We start from the raw sequence: 11,845 nt of genomic DNA on the forward strand, positions 1-11,845 counted from the left end.
GTTATGGGCGCACATATGTATATCCGCAAGTGTCCGTTGTTCGTGTTGATATCCTCCAGAGGACGATGTGAGTTTAAATCGTTGTGTGTTTCTCAATGAATTTCAACAAGTTGTTGTCCTATATTTATTTATGTGTAATTATTTCATATTGACAGATAGATTGTTGGTGGAAATTTATGTGAGCGTGTTTGTTTGGCTGTGTAGTTACCCAGCAAACCAAATGTCTGATGTCCGACACGTCTAAACAATTTCGGAAGCAAAGTCGTTCAGATTTCGTTCCGATTTCTAAACGATTTTTCGGAGAGGAAATAGTTCAGATTTTTTACCGATTTCGTTCAGATTTCGGAACGAATGTCGGATTAAAATTTCCTTTCCGAATTTCTTAAGGATTTTCTTCAGATTTCTTTACGAAATCGGACCGAAATCGATCCGATGTCGCTGCGACATTTTGTTCCGAAATTATGTCAACCACTTCATACAACTTTCGTTAAGATATCGTTACGATTTCGGACGATACGTCCGACATTTTGTTCCGATTTCGTTACGAAGTCGGTACGATTGGTTTGCTGGGTAGAATGTTTGTGTTAGTTTGTGTGTGTGCTAACATAGCTTGTTTTGCGCCATAAAAATCTGTGTTGCCATTTTTGACCAAGTTTGGTTGAATTTAGTTAGAGAACTAAAAATGTTCCTTAAAACAATAAAAAATTGCAGGGAACTTTAAATATGAATAATGGTTTTGAATTTATTACAGACTCAGCCTTTCAGTCGAAGAGGTTGTATATACACCATGATACTTTTAAAAATATGCCTCATGGAAATAACGGTTTTGGACCCCAAATATGATTTTGACGAAATCCGTTTCCGACAATTTGGAGTCGACTTAGCTCTGCTGGTGCTCACTTTAACTTTTGAACGTATCAAAAGGATTGATTCAAACTTTGCCCCAGCTAATATGTTGTCCAAACTAAGATCAAATTCGGAGATGGGTCATATCGGTCCACTGTGTACATTTTCCAATTTGTGAGGGAGATACTACATGTTGGAGAAAAGATTTGGTGGAATGTGTTCATAAACATTGGTAGGAAAATAGATTCTGAAATGGCAACACCTCGAAGCAGTCGAATATGTTTTAAAGGCATATTTCCTTTAATAAAGCATCAGGACACTTCTTGTCCTTATTTTGTGCTAAAGAGTAAGGCTCAACTTTATTTTTGTTGTAGCTGCTGCCTTTGCCATTTGTCTTCGCATATGAATTGACTCGGTGACTGACTGGCACTCACAACAATAAGTCTTTTTTTTCCGCTTGGATGTAATTACAACAAGAACAGCAGCAACACCAACAAGAAACAACAACAACTTAAGATTCACATGGAATGATAATAATGCCTCTTCCTGGTTATGTCGGCATGGTTGAGAGTGTGTGTGTGCGTGTGCGTTTGTCCACTATTTCACATAACTAAGTGCATGCACAATAGAGTTTTATTAAAAACAGGACTCACATATCTTAAAGGAAAAAACAAACACACACACATACACTCTGGGTATATGTATGTATGTGCATATTTGTGTAGACATGCCTGTCATAGAAGCTCACAACTTTGGAATTTATGACACTATCTCTAAACAAGAAGGTCATATTTATCGTAATATCTTTACGTCGTTCAAACAGTTGTGTTCAATGAAATGTTTTATTTCGATCCCTTATAAGTTTCCCGCAACTAAAAAAACAGAAATATTAACTAATGCGCGGTTTTATGGCTAACCGATAAAATGTCACGTAGCTAAATACCTACGTAACAGGGCTTGTGGATGCATATTACACAGAGAGAATAATAAGGGTCGGTTTTGGTATAATTGTGGGTGAGGCCGCCAGATTAATATGACAGGACAAGAACCTGACATTTCTCTGGGGAACTTGGTTTCCTTGTCACAAAGGGGCTAAGGTCCATAACGTATAATTCACCAATATTGGTTATCCATTAACTTTAAAACATTATCCCCGAACATTAACACCCTATACCCACTCAGGAAAAAATTCTATTACAAATCAAAGGCGACCTGACATAACACTCAAAATTATTTTTGGGCCTTATGACCGTTTAGACCGGTCATAATGGCCACGATTCATTTTGGGCATTATATCCATTGGGCATTATTTCTGGTCGCTGCTATTTTAAAGCCCACAACTGCCTACTGCCTTCAGTTGTGACATCAAACATTCTGTCGAACAAAAAAAATCTATGTTTCTGCACATGATTTTGTTATCATGCAAACGGAAATTAAGTTAAAAATTTAAAACTTTTATAAATTGAAGTGGTAGGTAGTATCATGTACGAAGGAAGAACGAACGAAGAGCGAACATACGAACACTTTTGCAACACATTCCGAATATGTGCAAGGAACGGAAAATGCAATTTCTTGTTGTTCCTTTGCATTCATCCTCGTGATGATGTCTGGAAGTTTCTTTGTGTTTTATAAAGTGTTAAGGCTCGGGGAATTCTTTGTATTTTTGCTTGACACTATTCGGAAGTAAGTTAAAAGGTCAAAGGAATTATTTCCATATGTGTTCGGGGAATTAATGGGAGAGACTTTAAATGAAGAAGAAACAACTAAAAAAGTATCAGTTGGGTTTGCCGACAGAGGTATACCCTCAGTCTGTGAGAATTGAAACAACTTGTTTAAAAAAAAATAATTAAGAAAGTAGCAGTCGGCTTTGCCGACAGAGATATACCCTCAGCCTATGTGAATTGAAACTGTCATCTACGGACAGATCGAATGTATTTAGGGTCTTTTCAGAATTTTGAACATTTGAACTACAGACAAAAATGTGGATTAGGATTAAAGTTGAACTTGAAGGAATGGACCGACATAGTCCATTAAGAAAGTGGATCTTATTTTGGAAATCATATCTTTCAATGGCTCATCGTATAATATTTGGACCAGTATGTCAGGAAGCATGAACTTGTCTACGGAAAACGTAATATCGCTTTAAACAGGACCATAATCAATAGCATCGGTATACATTTCCAAAAGAACTTCGAACAGACCCTAAACTGCACTTAAACAAAAATGTTGAACTTTTGCGGTGGAGGTACCTTAAGGACCAATAAGGGCCATATTCGCAGTTAAAGTAAATTTGGACATCATATTAGTAGATCGAAAGTGGTTACCCCGTTCAGGAAAGTGTATCGTGCATACCATTTTAGTGAAATTTTTTAAATTTTGGGGGGAAGTACTGGAAGTTGTCGACCGGTATTGCCCATCATCGAACTGAAACTAAGTTTGGACAAAATATATATATATATATATTTGGATTTATAATGATAATGAATAAATATAATTGTATTGTCACCAACATCCAAAGTGTATACAAAATTTCAGATTAATCTGTTGACAGGAAGAGTGTGAAATTTGAATTACTGAATTTGACCCAAACAAACGGGGTGAGCTAAATAAAACCATTTAAAAATAGGGGCCTTGTGTGCAACCTGTTGCAAGAAAAATCAAAACAAGTCGAGAGGAGGTCCTAAACTGCAATTTTCCGAAATGTTGTGTCCATAAAATCCATATTCTAACCGGATCTATGTCTTGTAGAAATATTACGATGTGCAAAGTATGGATCAACTTGGTTACAGCCTTCGAGAGTTATCGTGAGCACCATTTTTGCAAAAAGTTTAGAACTTTTGCGTGGGAGGTACACGAAGGAGTGTACCGATATGGCCCATCTTAGAACTTGCTTTAATTTTTGCGCAAAATATTACGACTGCCAAATTTTGCATCGAATTGGTTTATCCGTTGGAGAATTATTGTGCGCTCCAGCCACTACATATGGTGCCATAGGGGTTTTTTTACAACTTTTAGGCTGTTTTCTCAAGAAGTATGGACTTGGCCCTGAAAAAACTTTTACCGTCGTATTTGAGGCAGCGAATGCAAGTTGCTTCAAAGTGACTAGAGGTCCAAAAGCGAACTTATACGACATTTTGTGTGGAAAGTAGCCGAAGGAGTGCACAATATAGTCCATATTCGAACCTGATCTTTATCTGGTAGATATATTAGGATGTTTAAAGTATGGACCAAATCGGTCACTCCATTCCAGAGTTATCGTGCGCAAAATTTTTCCGAACATTTTTGAACTGAACGTACCTGCAGGATTGGACCTATAATGCTTATCTTCGAATTTAAACTAAGTTTGGACAAAATAATACGAAGGCCAAATCGGCAGATCCATTCAAAAGTTATCTTGCGCTCCAACCACTACATACGGTGTCATAGGGTTTTTTGCACCTTTCAGGCTATTTTCTCAGGAAATATACGCTTGCTCTTGATGAATCTTGTACCGTCGTATGGGGGGCAGTGAAAACAAGTTTATATAACAAAAATCAAAGCGATTCGAGAGCAAGCCTTAAACTGAACTTTTCCGAAATTTTGTGTGGGAGGTACCCGAAGGAGTGGACCGATAGAGTCCATATTAGAACCTCATCTAAGTCTGGTAGAAATTTCACCATGTGTATAGTATAGGCCAAATCCAAATTTAGTTTAACTTCTAAAATGTCTGATATCGATCTTCTCTTTACGTTACCTGCCCCACAAAAGTTCAACAATTGTGTCGATCTGTCCGTAGATGCTGGTTTTAATTCACATAGGCTGAGGGTATATCTATGTCGGCAAAGCCGACTGATACTTTTTTACTTGTTATTTATTGCTTACATATTTTTTGCTAAACCTCGATTTTAATATTTTTAGTTTTGACCCATTTTCTCCATGTTTCGCAAATGTTTGACAGTCAGAAGGAAAGGGCAAATCTGTATTGGAAAGACCAAGTATAACATGATATCTTAAAATAAGTCATTGGAAATTAAGAAGCACCTTAAAGATAGGTTCTTTTGGAAGTTTATTCTGAAACAAACATAAGACTCGGTCCTTCTATGTAAGTCATAGCAAAGTGAGAAATTATATACCACTTATCAGTAAACCTCCTTCTTATTTAGAGATAATTTAGAGGAGCCCAATTGACAGTTTAGTATTTCAGTGAATAAAAAAGGGTCATCGTCGTTTTTAACGTCCTTTTATTAGAACTTAATATCACTTTTATGTATTTCAAACAAGTGAACAAAGACTATAATCGGAAATAGGCCGACTATGTGATACCCTACACCACTACCCCTGTGCATAAGCTTTTCACTCGTAAACATTTCTTTTTGGAGATACCAAAGTTTTCGCCTATCTGGCGTTTATACCAAATGATTTAAGGCGAACGAAACCAAAATAATTAATATTTAATTTTATATTTGACTACTGTCGACATCTACTTGGTATTGATTGAAAGCTTTCCTGGTCTTTTTGGTTAGCATTTTACATGTCTTTAATACACCAAATAGAAGCAGAGGTATTTATCACTAAAGTAAAAACTTTAAAATATTAAAATTGTCATATCTGAACGCCTTTTGCCTTAACTCTGATATTTTACCATAACTGGCACATTTTGTATTAATTTAAAACTAGATGGTTTAGTTGCATTATTAAGATCCCTCCTTCAAACATGTCCAACAGAAGCTGACATGGAAATAAATTTTCATAAATTGGAATTTGGGATAACCAAGGATATTTTTAAACATTACAAGCATTTCACCAATTTTGGTAACGCAATACAAAGCTGAGATACCCGTCCGTACAATTCAAATAAAAACAAGTAAGCCAAGGCTTAGTCGGACGGGGCCGACCATGTGATGCCCTACAGCTTTACCACTGGGAATTAGCTTTTCACAAAAAAAATTTCTTTATGGAACATATAAACTTATTGTAAGAAATAACTTTGTGGATTCACACCAAGCTTAAATAATAATATAATATTTGTTTCACGAACATCTCAGAAGGGACAAGGGAGACTTCTCTCATATCAATGAGTGAGTGTACCTCGATTCATATTCGCTCAATGATATGGGACCCACAGCTTATCTCCGAGTCCGAAAAACGTGCCCTAAGACACAACTTGTAGAGAAGTTTTATATGGCTGAAATACTCAGAAAATGTCGCAAACCTTAATGAAGGATATTTTGCCACCGTTGAAAATTTGATTTTGCCTGGCTGGGGAATCGTTTTGCAAAAAGGTGGCAAAGCGACCCATGCTGCAATGTATGTATAAAAATCCAATTGGACAATTACATCGTTAGGGCACCATGTAATATGCAATAATGCAAAAACTGGGAATAGGAAAATGTAGTTCTCTACACAAAACACATTATATATTAAGCAGTAGGCCCGTTATCTAGCAGACACGTGATTGCAATTTGCATCAGGGGGAAGATCAATAGTTCTATTTCCATATGTAGTCTACATTGCCGGCATATGCCCTCCCGGAAATAAAATATAGACCAAAAATATTTTTTTTGTATTTTTCATACAAAAGTAATGGTCAATTTCACCCGCTAAATAATATCAGATCATCATCCAAAATTGTAAGCATCTTCTTCTACCTAAACTTTTACCTCCTGCTAAATTGTGAAAATTGTGATTATTCAGCTATAATTGCGAACTCTAGCGTGTTTATGATAATACTACAAACAAATAAATCAGTAGAAATTTCAAGCGTTCCTCTTCCAAGTATAGCTTACTTGCCCGGAATGCCTCTTCCAGAAAAAATGATATAAGCTATATATTAAAAATTTTCACAATTTTCACACTACAGTTGTGGTCCATTTATCCCTCTAAATATTATCTGAGCGCCATCATAAATTGCATGCTTCTTCTATGTCATATACTCTTACCTTATTTAAAATTTCGAGGCGATCGGACTATTATTGCGACCTACAGAGCAGCTACAAAATCGGATAAAAATTATGTTTTTGGTCCATTTCACCCCCTAAATATTTCACGATCATCACCAATTAAAATAGCGATCTATTCTGATGTGAAACCGACCTCCATACCAAATTTCGTGACGATCGGTCCATAATTGCGGCCTGGAGTTTGATTACAATTTATAATGGACAGACGGACACACGGATGGACGGACGGACACACATCTCAAAATCGCTTTATTTCGCCGAGATATGAATATTGGTATACCACATTGGGGGTCTCCGACGAGTATTTCGCGGTGTTACATGAATTTTTACCAAAACAAACTTATAATACCCTTTCCACATAGTGGTGTAGGGTATAAATATATTTTTAATGTACAATTTGTTCAAAAATTAAAACAAAATACTTCTTGGGTTTTCATAAATCCAATGTAACTGATATAAAAAATTTCCATTTGTGTAAAAAAACTGTAATTAATATGGGAAACGGTATGGAAAGACACACATTTTTACCCATGTAATTTCAATACATTAAAAATGTGTTAAAGGGACGGAGGACACTCTCGGACATCTTTCTGCGAATATCAAACCTTGTTCCCTAAAATTTGGAATTTCACTAAAATTTAGTAACTGTGTAAAAAATAGCTCACTATGTGTAAACGTCAAATAATGAACACAATATCTCTTATAGTTTCCGAGAAATAGCTATTTCTTTCTCCAGAAATTTGCAAAAAAATCGTCTTTAGGAGCACGCCGCGCGCTCTCCTTATATTATTCCGACCTATTTTTTGGTTTCCTTAGTTTTGATATGTTAACTATTGAATCCCATATAGAAATTAACAATTGGTGACAACATTGTGTGTCGTATGAACGACGAGCTGGCTTACAACAACCTCGGCATAGTTTAACGGACGTTATTCGAACTTTCTGACCATTATAGATAGAGAGAAGTATGGAGAATAAAATTATATCATTGTAATAAAGTCCACATATGCTATCTGAAGACAAAACTTGGACTTTACTACACTTTTGTGCGGGAGGTATACGAAGGTTTGGCCCTTAATATTATGTATATAATATTATACTACTTTTTCCGACCAATGCTTTGGAAGGAATTGGCTTCCCCTAGAACAAATAAATATCCGCTATTAAAATAACAACATGATTTGAGTTTTGGCCCGCCATTGGAATTTCAAAACGACCCGAAAAGAGTTTATCATTCATTTTAGTAACTACCGGCAGGGTTATTTGAGCTTTCGGGTCATTCTCTCAGGAATTATGGATTTGCGAACGAAAAACATTCTAAACAAGTAAAAAAGTATCATTCGGCCTTGCCGAAGGATATATATCTTCAGCCTATGTGAATTGAAAAATTCATGTGCGAATCTAGGGTCTTTTCAGAATTTTGTGGCCCTTTTTGGACATTTAAACTTGAAAACAAATATCTGGATTAGGATTTAGGTTTAAAAGTATTGCGGAGAAGGTACTTAAAGAAATGTTCATTCCTTTCCGACAAAATCCATTATGGAAGTGGATCTTATTTTATGAGTCATATCTTTTCGATAGATATCGCGCCCACTAGTCATTTCAGTTGTTTATCATATAATTTTTGGACCAGTATGCCAGGAAGCATAGATTTGTGCACGGAAAACATAATATAGCTGTAAACAGGACCACATAGAACAGCATCGGTATACATTTCCAAAGGATCTTCGAACAGACCCTAAACTGCACAAAGACACAAATGTTGAACTTCTGTGGGGAAGGTACCCTAAGGAGAGAACCGATATGTGCCATTTTAGAATTTAAACTATATTTGGACAAAATATTAGGAGATCCAAAGTTTGAACTAAATTGGTAGCCCCGTTCAAGAGATATCATGCATACCATTTTAGTGACATTTTTTAAATATTGGGGGAAGTATCGGAAGTTGCGGACCAGTATTACCCATCTTCGAACTGAAACAGAAGTTTGGACAAAATATGACGCCACTACATATGGTGCCATAGGCCACTATCGGGCTTTTTTACCAAGAAGTATGGACTTACACCTAAAAAAATTATTACCATCGTAATTAAGGCAGCGAATACAAGTCGCTTCAACAAAAATCAAAGTGATTCGAGAGCAGGGCTTAAAGATTCCTTATCCGAAATTTTGTGTGATAGGTACCCAAAGGAGTGGACAAATATAGTCTATATTCGAACCTGCAGTGCGATTCTCTAACACATTTGTTTGGTTAACGATAAATGTCGGTAAAATTAAAATGCTTATAATTTCGGTAATTAACGATATTATTCGGTAAGTTAGCGACCAAAAGAAAGTATTCGTAAAGTTTTACCGATAGCAAGAGTGTTGTCTAATTTTATTTAAACTTTTCATTCATAGTTATGCGTTTTATTTTTATCGATTTTTGTCGGTAACTCAAAAAATGAGTTAGAGAATCGCACTACTGATCTATATCTGGTAGATATATTACCGTCGCATGGAGGGCAGTGAACACAAGTTGTTACAACAAAAATCAAAGCGACGGACATCGCTAAATCAACTCCAAATTTTCTGAAACATATTTCGTCCAAACATACTTGGGGTATAAAAACATTATTTCGATTAGGCACATTTTGCCCGTATGAAAGTGTATATAGCCTCGTTGGCATAAATGCTGAGGTATAAACATTATATTAAAAGGTTATTTTGAACCTCGAGCTGTACTTAAATAGCATATAAGCTAAATTTAAACTTTCCAGGAACTTGATGTACGTTTTGAAGAAACATGTTTAAACAAATTGTGTTCATCAAATGACTAATTAGTGCACCCTGATTTCGACCATTATCTGAAGAGGTATGTACTTGCACATCGAAAAATAAACATCATTGTAATTTCGACCATAAGGAATGCCTTAAACGATTTCAACACCATTCTTGAATAGGGTTTCTGAATAAAAAATTGTTTGGACTTTGTGGAAGAGTTACCCGAAAGAATGGACCGATTTTTTGCTAAACCCCGATTTTAATATTTTTAGTTTTGAAACATTTTCATGTTTCCATGTTTCGCAAATGTTTGACAGTCAGGAGGAAAGGCCAAATCTGTATTGGAAAGACCAGTGTAAGATAATATCTTATAACATGTTATTGAAAATTAAGAAACAGTTTAAAATATAGGTTCTTTTGGAAGTTTATTCTGAAACAAGCATTAAAACTCGTTCCTCCTTTGTAAGTCATAGCAAAGTGAGAAATTATATACTTCTTATCAGTAAACCTCCTTCTTATTTAGAGGAGCCCAATTGACAGTTTAGGATTTCAATGAATTAAAAAAGCGTCATCGTCATTTTCAAATGACTTTCCTCAGACCCTGATATCGGGATCTTCCCGATGGAAATGTTTGATTATAAGTTTCTTAATAATACATAACTTTCCTCGTTCTGATTGCCAATACCGGTGTCTAAAAGAGTGTCACTCCTAAATTACTCGCTGACTTAGATATATGATAGAAATATCATCCCCGATTTATTATATTTATTGCAAAATGCATTTATTTATGTTTTCACTCGATGAAACTGCACTTCCATATGGTCTCAGAATGGCCAACATTGTTATTCTAACATTCACACTCGCACACATGAAAGTTACTGCAATAAATCAATTCAACGTAAAGGACCTATTAAAAGAAGCACACACACACCCCACCCAAAGTTATAACAGCTTCGTAGTACACATAAAATATATCGATTGGTAAGTGTTTACAACACAATTTTAATTAAACATTTTTTATATTCAATATCTTCCAACAGTTAATAGCATTATTTGATTTATGCCTTTATAGCCCGGTACGGTCGGTATAAGCTCTTCATTTTTATTAACTTGCCATGACACAAAATAACAAACTGCAAAACTTTAGTACACTTTTTGGCGCTAATAATTTGTAGCATATGTTAGAGTTTGTTTGCTGAAACAGGCATGCCTTTAGGTCGGTCGGTCACTTACACACAGTCACTTTCAGTATATTGTCGTCTATGGTTGTTGCACTTGTTGGGATTTATTACCACGACATTCAATATTTTACCAAGTTTATAGGCTTCAATGTGGGTTATCCAGTGTGAGAGATTAATTATTTTTTTGATGTTGTTATTGTTTTTGAGCTGCAATTTAATCCAGTTTTTCCAATTTTGGTAAGGTTTCAAATTCACTTTTTGTTTCTGTTACGATTTTTTCGTGTTTGCGGTTAATTGCGGGCGTTAGAATTTCTAACAAAATAACACTGGGATTTTGCGACTTAGAATATTTCAAAAGCGTAACATCTGGACAATGAAGTGGCCAAAATACACCCACAATTATCTACAGTGATTGATTGACTTGGGGTTGTAAAATAAAAAAAATACTAAATTAAATAAACGTTAATAAATAATGGTCTTAAAAACACAAATATTTCAAAACGTTTTTCAATACATGTTTCGCGACAGTTCACGTTGCTGATTATTTGTATTTGGTATTATGGCATTTTGAACGTCCAAACACGCCGATATTTCGCACACGACTAACTGGTTTTAAGTTGGCTAAAAAGAACTTTACCTGCCTTTTTGGTTGACAGCGCTCGTTGGCTGCGTCGTTGTTGTCATCATCGTTGTCGTCGTCGCCGTTGTCGTCAGACATGCACATGTAAACAATTGCAAATCTCTCTGAAATCAATAAAAGTGATTTGTTATGAATTGTTTGGTTTTTTACTCTGAAATTGTATGAATGAAGAGATATGTATTGTTGTGCCCTTTGAAGAGAATGTGCGATATTATATTATGTATGTTCTCTTTTCTTATGATTTTAATTATTGTTATTGGAATCATGGATATCAAATTAAGTTATATTTTTAAAACTTTCGCTTAGGCTGTGCACCGCCATGAGGTTAGAGACGTCTTCAAAATTCAAAATAATAGCTATAGTTGGTAATGAAAAGGGACATTAATTTTTACCCTACGCTACACTGTGGTAAGATGTATTTGTGCATTTGTATGTAACATGTAAAAGGAAACGATAATCCAACTACATATTTTTGT

General features: G+C 35.4%; 1 protein-coding gene across 10 annotated transcripts in view; it reads right to left on the reverse strand.

Annotated features, from left to right (window-relative positions):
* Nep1 (M13 family metallopeptidase neprilysin 1) overlaps window positions 1–11,333 on the reverse strand; it is a 97,968-nt gene extending 86,635 nt beyond the window's left edge. Inside the window, exons 1-2 of one of the 10 annotated variants that reach the window (XM_073977656.1) lie at window positions 11,244–11,333; window positions 10,861–11,149 (exon numbers count right to left, since the gene is read on the reverse strand). The gene's annotated coding sequence lies outside the window, so the exon portion shown is untranslated. Of the gene's footprint in view, window positions 1–10,473 lie in introns of all 10 variants that reach the window. The other 9 variants (XM_073977643.1, XM_073977658.1, XM_073977659.1 and 6 more) reach the window with 9 other exon arrangements.
* Between the last annotated feature and the right edge of the window lie 512 nt (window positions 11,334–11,845).

This window comes from Musca autumnalis, unplaced genomic scaffold, assembly GCF_047663935.1.
Source record: "Musca autumnalis isolate F117 unplaced genomic scaffold, ASM4766393v1 scaffold_3, whole genome shotgun sequence".
In the NCBI taxonomy this organism is placed as follows: Eukaryota; Metazoa; Arthropoda; class Insecta; order Diptera; family Muscidae; genus Musca; species Musca autumnalis.